The sequence below is a fragment of the Lepidothrix coronata genome, unplaced genomic scaffold, assembly GCF_001604755.1.
Source record: "Lepidothrix coronata isolate B3197 unplaced genomic scaffold, Lepidothrix_coronata-1.0 Scaffold320, whole genome shotgun sequence".
Classification (NCBI taxonomy): domain Eukaryota; kingdom Metazoa; phylum Chordata; class Aves; order Passeriformes; family Pipridae; genus Lepidothrix; species Lepidothrix coronata.
This window is the reverse complement of record NW_016690500.1, coordinates 175,288-185,107: the sequence shown is the minus strand read 5'-3', so window position 1 is coordinate 185,107 and position 9,820 is coordinate 175,288. Positions and strand designations below refer to the sequence as shown.

The window sequence follows — 9,820 nt, the reverse complement described above, 5'->3', positions numbered from 1 at the left end:
AACAACTGCAGCCATTGGGATCAAATGAAGGCCCTGTGTTGTATTTCCAGCCAAACTGGCTGAGTTGGCACAGCCTTGACACGACATCAAGGAAATGAAACTCTTCTGGGTCTCTCCCTGAAACCCTGGTTGGGTTTTGTAGGCGAGACAGGAAGAGTCAGGGAAGGAAACAGGGCAGCCTGCTACCCCTGAATTCATTTGCTCAAATTGCTGAGCACCTGCTATTGAATAAAAACAAGAGTTTCTGCTCCTAGACATGTGCTGGGAGTAAGGCTGGGTGAATAATTGATTTTTCAGTTCAACCACCAAGTTAAAAAGTGAAAAAAAAAAATCCATTTGATCCAAACTAAAGCAGATGTTTTCAAGTTTCCTTGCCAAAAAGAAAAATGAAACAATTCCACTTCAGTGATTAAAAACAAAGAAGTTTTATTCTGGCTTGGGCCTTTCTGAGGAGAACGCACCTGCAGCTTGGAAACCAAAGTTACAGCATCTTTTTCCACTCAACATTCAGCACTAGCATAGCCTGGAGCTCTGTCTCCACCTCCACACAGGGGACAATGTCCCCACATTTCGTGGAGAATCTGTTCCACCTGTGCTTTTCTCACTGCAACAAAAAAGGAAAGCAGGTGTGTCCTCCACTCCCACACCTCTCTGAGATGCAGGATCATCTTAGTCCCCAAATCAAGTATTTTATCTTAGGTGGAATAATGAGGATATCACACCAAAATCCAGCTGCAGGTAGAGGAATTCAGCAGAGAGTTGGATCACGCAGCAACTCAGAGGTTTACTTTGAATTAAGCAAGAAATGGATTTCAATTGGAGTGAACAATTTAAGCTGCTAATTGAAGGAAATAAAGTGGTTTATCTTCTTGAAACTATTTGTTCACTCTTAACAGGCTGGACATTTTACAGAATAGTTACTTTGAAATGCAGATCAGAGCAAAATGTTTTAAATCAGTTCATTCCAACACTGAAGTTCCCTTACCTGAGTTGCCAATGAACCTCAGGAAGACAGTCTGTCAGGTCTCTTTGCCTTTTCCATTTGGAAACTGGCCCAGAGCCCAGAATTGTTATTGTTAAGTTTTAATTCACCTCCAGCAGTAGCAGATACCACTAATGGTGCTGTCAAGAAAGGCAGAGCAGCTTCACTGATCCACCTTGTTCCAGAAGACAGGACTCAAGTATCTCCCTTGTTTCAGGCAGGGGAATTGTATTATCCAAAAGAAAGTCCTTCTTGACCACCTTTGAAAGAAAGGGACGTGGGGGAAAAGCAGGGAGAGTGTAAACAGAAACATTACACCACTCAACCTTTTATCTTAAACCAAAAACACTCACCCAGGCTGCAAGAACTGAAGCATTTATTTCCTCTTCTGCTTCAGGATGTCCCAAGGCACATCTCCTCCTTCCCAGAGAAGGCTCTCCCTGCTTCTCAAGCAGATGCTTGGAAAAATATAGCTGGAAGGGAAGGAACAGGGACTTCCCTCCTATTTTGTGGCAGCTGGACCCCTAAAATAGCTCAGAATTTAGGCTGTGGGATGAGACTGAGTTTGCCTCAGTAGAGGTGAATGTTTGGGGAGGCACTTTTGCACTAGCAATGGGCACTTCATATCACAGTACATGGGGCCAGGACACGGGGCCAGGACACTCCCATCCCACTGGAACTGACCTAACCTGAGTTATATTCCAGCTCTGGAGTCACCAAATCTTGATAGTTCTACAAAAGAACCAGTCTGACAGTTGGGAAGATGCCCCACACTGAGGAACTGCCCCCAGTTAGTGGTTGGGTCACCCTTCAAGGGAAGTGAAAGAAAACAGTGTTCAAGGAGAACCTCAGGGTAGAAAACCAAGAGGTTGGATGGGATTTGGAGCAACCTGGGCTAGTGGAAGGTGTCCCTGCCCATGGCAGGGGGTGGAAGGAGATGAGATTTAATGTCCCTTCCAAACCAAAGCATTCAGTGATTCTCTGATTTCAAGGCAGCTGAAAAGGATCAGAACATTGTGAAGAGTTTTGCCACAAGTAGGGTGGCAGATCTGGGGTTTGCACCTGTGCTTCATGTCTCTATCAAAGTCTTCAGGCAAAAGATTCTCAAAATGTCAGAGGCAGCAAATACAGAAGTTTCAAAGTGGGTCCTCTGGAGAGCTTTTCTATCATGCAGGAGAAATCAAGCCCCATGGTAGAGGGTTAAAACATCTGGTTGGATAAAACATCAGGAGCATGTTCCTGATGTTGAGGTTTCCCCCAGCCCAGCCTGGGGAAGGGCAGGATAAGGCAGAAGAATCAGGGAGAGCTGATCCTTGGAGGAACAGCTGAGGTGCAGCACTGAGGCCACCTCTCAGCAGCCTGATGTTCCCTGTCCCTGGATGCTGGGGAACAACACGGAGCTGCATCTCCTGCTCCCTCCCTCTGCAGCTGCTGCTCAGGGAGAAGATGCTGCTCTCTGTGGCTGCCAGTCTGTCACCTTCCATCAGCACAGAGAATGTCTCGATAAAGAGATGAAATAGGCAGGCTGGGGATAATTGCAGGTTGTAGATGTGGATAATAGCTGTAATTTGGGTTGTGGAAGCAATAAACCCAGGCTCAATCACTGCCTGCTTTGTTTGGGAACGAGCCGAAGCTGCAAACAGAGAAAATGAAATTTATGAAAAATATATATCTCAAGAAAAGTAATTAGCATGTGTCTGTCGTGGTGATTGCAGGGGACTGAGTGCTCCCAGCTTGCTGCAGGCTGAGCCAAGATGTTTCATTTGAGATAGACAGGATGGGTGGGACACCCTGCACAGAGTGGGACACCCTGCACACCCTCAGCACAGGGAGCCAGTGCAGGGGAAGTTGTGTCAGGGCAGGCTCAGGTTGGATCTCAGGCAAAGCTTCTTCCCCCAGAGGCTGGTTGGGCACTGCCCAGGCTCCCCAGGGCAGTGGGCACAGCCCCAAGGCTGCCAGAGCTCCAGGAGGGTTTGGATGATGCTCTGGGGCACAGGGGGTGACTCTTGGGGTTGGGCCTGTGCAGGGCCAGGGGTTGGACTGGATGATCCTTGTGGGTCCCTTCCAACTCAGCATGTTCTGGGATTCTGGGATTGCCAGGACTCACTTTTTCTTGAAAGCCTCTCTTCACCTTGCCAACTGCTGTCACAGCCTGGACCAGTCACAGCTGGGTCCCCCCCGCCCCTGCAGAGATGGGAGACTCAGAGATGACCCCTTCACCAAAGACATGAACTTTCCTGGTGCCCACCATGACCCTGGGTATCCAGACTGCCAAGCTGGGGCTGGAGAAAGCTGCACCCTGGGCAGAACCTGTGCTGTGCCAGTGGGATCTGCATGGGGATGGACCCCCCCACCTGCATCCACCACTGCCAGGCAGCTCCAGAGCAAACAGCAGCAGCAGAACCCCCACCCTCTCTCTTCATGCAGGAGAACAGGAAGGATCAGAAAAGTGAGTGTGAACAGGTCTTCACTCTTTTAATTAATTCTCACCAACCGTATTGAAATTGTGCCTCAGAGTGTTTATCATTAAGACAATTATTTTAGGGTGACCTACTTTTGTCTGTCTCTTTAATAACATGGGCCACCTCATTAGATGAGTACATGGGCAACAAAGCAAGGGAGCTAATTGGTAGCAGCCTCTTTAAGAACTAAAGCAGCCTAATCGTTTGCCTCCTCACGTTCCTCCATTACAGCTGAGGAACTGCAGAAGATGTTCCCTGATTAGTCTGTTGAATTATGAATTAGGCTTCTGGTCCCAGTGCAGCTGTTTTCTCCATGTCATTCCTAGCACTTCATTTCCCCATCTGCTTATAAAACCAGGAGCTTGATCCTGCAATAAACACTTCAAATGCTTTTTTTAGAGGCTAATTAATTGTGTTGCATTTCTTGAGCTCATATAGGTGCCCTGGCTTGCAGTAAATTAACAATGCTAATTTCTCCACTGCTTGGTGCCCAAACAATCCCTCCTACAGATGAGTTGGAAAATAAAGAGCATTATATCAAACCATCCCTGTGTTTCAGGTTTCTCCGCATTTTCATCATTTCCGTGCACGGTGCAGGAAGGGTCTCATCACTGGAGCTGCATTTGCAAACCAGGTTTGCCACTCCCACAGCTGCTTGGACACTGATCTCTCCCTGGCACACGGATCTCTTCTCCTCAGGACCAGGGACAGCAGCCAGGGAATGGCTGGAGCTGTGTCAGGGCAGGCTCAGGTTGGATCTCAGNCCCAGAGGCTGGTTGGGCACTGCCCAGGCTCCCCAGGGCAGTGGGCACAGCCCCAAGGCTGCCAGAGCTCCAGGAGGGTTTGGATGATGCTCTGGGGCACAGGGGGTGACTCTTGGGGCTGAGCCTGTGCAGGGCCAGGGGTTGGACTGGATGATCCTTGTGGGTCCCTTCCAGCTCAGCATGTGCTGTGTGACCTGTCAGAGGTGTGGGTCTTTCATTATCAATGACTGGTTGTGTAGATTGGGCACGGAATTTTTAGGCAGCTAAAAGAAGGTGGGATAAGTTTTGCTGTCATTTGATTGACATTTGGTCATCAAAGAGGCTCCTCATTCCCAGCAAGGTCACCATGGTTGGGACAGTGGCCTGGAAAACATTCCTTGTTCCTGCTGCTGGCACCTGACTCGTCTCATGCTGCTCCAGGTTACAGCCTGTGCTCAGAGGTGAGAGGAAGAAAACCCCATCTCAGTTTTTTGATTCTGTTTTCCTTTTTCCCTTTTTTATTTTGGCAGTCTGGAGCTTTCTCTTTGCTTCATAGAATCATGGAATGGTTTGGGTGCAAAGGGACCTTAAAGCCCATCTCATTCCACCCCCTGCCATGGGCAGGGACACCTTCCACCAGCCCAGGTTGCTCCAGCCTGGCCTTGGACACTTCCAGGGATCCAGGGGCAGCCACAGCTTCTCTGGGCAACCTGTGCCAGGGGCTCAGCACCCTCATAGGGAAGAATTCCTTCCCAATCTCCCATCTATCCCTGCCCTCTGGCACTGGGGAGCCATTCCCCCTTGTCCCAGATCCCTCTCCACTCTCTTGGAGCCCCTTTAGGCTCTAAGGTCACCATTGTCCCACTCTGCTGCACCTCAGCTTGATTTAAGCACCTCAAGTAGAACAAGTCTTAAAAAAAGGGATGCAATTAATAAGCAAACTATTCCAAAACTTAGATTTAGAGGGAATGGGACTACATTTTCTGTTGACTAAATGCAGTGTGGTGGGCATAAAGAAATGGAGAAACTTGAGAATGTACAATTGTCCCATTTAGACACTTTCAAAACAAAAGTTCTGTGCTATGGAAATGCAAGAAGAGGTTTCTTGTTTGGGGTTTTTCTAACTAAATTGCATCTTTTCAGCGTCAAAGTAACAGCATCGAAAGAGCAAGACTTACATAAATCAGGCAAGAAGCCCCAAAATAAAGCCCAGTGTTTATCTGCCTCTCAATGGAAAAATCCCAGACAGACCCAAAATGATTTGAGGGTGTTTCTTTTTTCTTCAAATTCTGTGCTTTCAACAAAAATGCTGAAAATTCCTTCCAAAACAAACTTCACTGGATCTTTAGGCTTGGACACCGACATGAGAACTCTATTATTCTCCCAGATCATATCTGAACAACTGAAGTTTCAATCATCTCCCTCCCAGGACTTCTTCCCCTGTAAAATTGATCTCCAGGGAGAGTTTCCCTGACAGTCAACTTAACCATCTTCCCTCTCATTTTCATCCCATTACTCCTGGCAAATTATTTTGTTAGGGTTATTGTGATGAGTGATGGGTATTCATGAGACCCTTCTCGCTCTGATCTGTGTATTATGGGATGGGAATGTGCTTGGGAAACTTCTTGCTGCTGCTGGAGCAGTAATTGTCTTACCTTTAAATGTCTCTTCAGCAAAATATCTCAGATCTGGCTGGTTTTTGTGGATATGGGACTTCACCCTCCTGAAATGGGAACTGCACAATTAATGGCTCATATAACTCACTGTGGAGGTGAAAGGCTGTCATGGAACAAAAAAAAACCTGTGGAGGAGTTGTAACTGCCACGAGTTCCTCCAGAATCCCAGCAAAACACCCCCAAAAGAATTGGGTTTCATCTTATTTCCTGATGGCAGCAGGGGATTTTTTCATGGGTGTTAAGTAGAACCTTCCAGCACCAAGGCTGCCAGAGCTCTGGGAGTGTTTGGATGATCCTCTGTGACTCTGATTTCCTGTGGCTTCCAGTCCAGACACGATTTACTTGAACATAAACTTGTTCTGATCCCAATATGTCCTTTCCTGAAGGAAGAGCTCACACACACAGTCATCTTTACTCACCTTAAACATGTCAGAGCAGATCCTGCTGCAGTTCCACCCTCTGGACACAAACAAACCACGTTGTAAAACGCTGCCAGCACCCAACACAAAGTGCTGTGAGCACACAGGTCACAGAACCAGGGAATCCCCTGAGCTGGAAGGGACCCACAGGGATCATCGAGTCCAACTGCTGGCCCTGCACAGACACCCCAGGAATCACAGCCCCAAGCTGATGAGCCCTTGCAGGCACCTTCTGCTCTCCCAGGGGATGGCTGGTCCTGTGTGCAGAGCAGCAGGCGAGTGCTGAGAGGAGATGTGCAGATCATGGGCTGGCAGGGAACCTCCTGAGACCTGACACAGGTTTTCTCCCTGCTGTGGCATTTGGGGAGCTCCTCCCTCACGAGTGCTCTGGGCAGGGTCACCAGATGAGGTTTCTGCTTTCAGGTATTTGTCCATTTGTTCGTGGCAGCAGGGAATAGTCCATCCCTGTCCCTTTCTGACACAGCCACACAGAGGGGGCCAACCCTGTCCTGGGGCACCAGGGAGGGGATTGTCCCGCTCTGCTCTGCCCTGGGGCGGCCTCACCTCAACATTGGGGCAGTTTGGGGGGACACAATGGAGGGAAGGGATTGAGCCATTGGAGAGTGTCCAAAGGAGGGACACAGAGATGGGGAAGGGCCTTGATTTGAAGGCGTGTGAGGACACTGAGGGCACTTGGTGTGTTCAGCTGGAGCAGAGGAGACTGAGGGGAGACCTCAGTGCAGTTCCAAGTGCCTGGGCAGGGGCAGAGGAGGGGCAGGGACTGAGCTCTGCTCTGGGGGGACCAGGGACAGCAGCCAGGGAATGGCTGGAGCTGTGTCAGGGCAGGCTCAGGTTGGATCTCAGGCAAAGGTTCTTCCCCCAGAGGCTGGTTGGGCACTGCCCAGGCTCCCCAGGGCAGTGGGCACAGCCCCAAGGCTGCCAGAGCTGCAGGAGGGTTTGGATGATGCTCTGGGGCACAGGGGGTGACTCTTGGGGCTGGGCCTGTGCAGGGCCAGGGGTTGGACTGGATGATCCTTGTGGGTCCCTTCCAACTCAGCATATCCTGGGATTCTGGGATCTTCTCCACCACATGTGCCCATTTGCTTGGCTGTCTGATCTCAAGCACAGGCACCAACACGACTTCATTATCTTTTTCTAAATTACCTTTTCTCATTTCTTAGCTAAACAAATCAGTGCTCCCTTTTCACAGCTCTTTAAGTGTTCCCATCACCAGCCTCTCTCTTCTGTCTCGACCAGCACTGGAATTACATTATTCTGGGCTGATCCCCCAGTGTGGGCAGCAGGGCAGGGGGGATTCTGCCTCTCTGCCCCCTCGGGTAAGACCCCCCTGCAGAGCTGCCTCCAGCCCTGGGAACAGCACAGGGAGGACGTGGAGCTGCTGGAGAGAGTCCAGAGGAGGCACTAGGATGATCAGAGGGATGGAGCAGCTCTGCTGGGAGGAAAGGCTGAGAGAATTGGGATTGTTCAGCCTGGAGAAGAGAAGGCTTTGAGGTGACCTCATTGCACCTGAAGGGATCCTGCAACATGGAGAGAGACTTTTTACAAGGTCCTGGAGTGACAGGACAAGGGGGAATGGCTTTAAACTGACAAAGGGCAATGTTAGGTTGGATACTGGGGAGAAATCCATCCCTGGGAGGGTGGGGAGGCCCCGGCCCAGGTTGCCCAGAGAAGCTGTGGCTGCCCCTGGATCCCTGGAAGTGTCCAAGGCCAGGTTGGACGGGGCTTGGAGCAACCTGGGCTGGTGGGAGGTGTCCCTGCCCATGGCAGGGGGTGGGACTGGATGAGCTTTACAGTTCCTTCCAACACAAACTATTCTGTGCTTCTCTAATTTTTCCATGTTCCCTGGAAGACAGGGAATGGGAAGAGCCTCAAGGAGCCTGGCTGAGGGTCTGGCCCTGGCCCTGCAGGAATGCTGGGCACTGGGTGATATAATGATGCCAAAGCCTGCCAGGTGAAGACACTCAGCACCGGGAGACAATTGATCCAAGGAAGGTAACCAGGTGACATCCTGAGCAGGAAATCCCAGGGATCAGCAAGAAAGGAGTAAAGAGAAGGCTGAGGGCTCTGAGGCAGTTGTGATGCACCTAATAAATACCAGCATGGTTTGTAATCCTTGATTTTTCCATAAAGTCTGCTCAAAGTCACACCTGCCTGCAAATCTTTATCACTTGGAAGTGATATACTGAGCCAACAAATCCTTGTCTTTGCATGTCCCTTGGACACGATGTCCTTGGCTGCCGTGGCCTCTGGGCACTGCAGTTCCCAGGCTGGAAGTGCTGGGACATGTTGCTCTCCTCTGAAACACTTGGACCATTTCTCAGCATTTTGGTCAAGAGGCTTCTGACAGCCCCTGGCAGCAGGTCCTGTGTGCTCCTGCCTGGGGTGGGACAGGGACATGGATGACCTGGTGTGGCCTCCTGACGTTTGCCACTGCTCCTTCCTCGGGCCTCAGAGCAGGTTTAGTCAGAGGGCCCTGCAGGGAGCAGCACAGACACAATTTGGGGCTGACTCAACACCAGACATGAGTGGTTTGGCCGCTCTCACGAAGTTGCCGCTGTCAAAATATCACAGGCTATTTTTGTCCCTCTCACCTACAAAATTCCACGAAACTATCCGTGCCTGGAGCTCCTCATTTGACCCTGAGCCACCCCGTTCTCAGGACAGGCTGAGCACCCTTCACACAGAGCACAGAATCACACACAGCCAGGAGTGCTTGGGGTTGGAAGGCACCTCTGAAGGTCTTTTAGTCCAACATCCCTGATCAAGATGGGTCCCAAGTCCAGATGACTTTGAAATATCTCCAAGGAAGGAGGATGTGCTCTGTGATCCAACAGGATGTGTGACCTGTGACCCTGTGAAAACCAAACCCCAACTTTTGTGAGAAAATGAGGGAGGAGAGTTTGCATCTGAAACAATGTTTTTCAATTTTCCATAGTTTTTTTTTTACAAAATAGACAACATTTCCCATCAGAAAAACATAACAAAGGAATTTCTGGGTTATCAGCCTTATTTTTGACATGTGTCAGAATCTGCATTGGGAAGGTCTTCTGTTATTATACACAGTTTAAGAGCAGATCCATCACTGGCAGGGGACAGAGGAAGCTTTGCTGGTGACTCTGGAGGAAAAGCTGAGCTGAGTTCACCTACAGCCTGGAATTTAAAGTCCTGCAGCCACAAGAGCCACCTCAGCCCCTCCCAGCAGCAAAGCCAGGCTTTTCCTGCCCATTCTCAGGGTTGAGCTCTCAGGCAAAGGATTCTTCTCACAGTTGTTGACAAAGCAATTCTCCCCTGCAGAGGGACCCGGGTGGGATCTGCTGTGTCAGCAGATCATCCCCTTCAGCTCCACCTGAGCTCCCAGGAGGTGACAGGGAGCCACTGCTCCCTCCATCCTGCAAAGCCCTGCAAGGAATAAATATCCTGTGGCCAAGAGGCTGAGGGAGGTGATTCTGCCCCTGTCCCCTCGGGTGAGACCCCCCTGCAGAGCTGCCTCCAGCCCTGGGAACAGCAGAGGGAGGAC

The 9,820-nt window shown here is 50.1% G+C and overlaps 1 long non-coding RNA gene across 1 annotated transcript in view; it reads right to left on the bottom strand.

Annotated features, from left to right (window-relative positions):
- Positions 1-367: 367 nt before the first annotated feature.
- The window catches only part of LOC108508877, a 10,295-nt gene continuing 842 nt past the window's right edge, over positions 368-9,820 (bottom strand). The window contains exons 2-3 of the long non-coding RNA XR_001878540.1: positions 5,843-5,910; positions 368-1,242 (exon numbers count right to left, since the gene is read on the bottom strand). This is a non-coding gene — a long non-coding RNA (uncharacterized LOC108508877). The remainder of the gene's footprint in view (positions 1,243-5,842; positions 5,911-9,820) is intronic.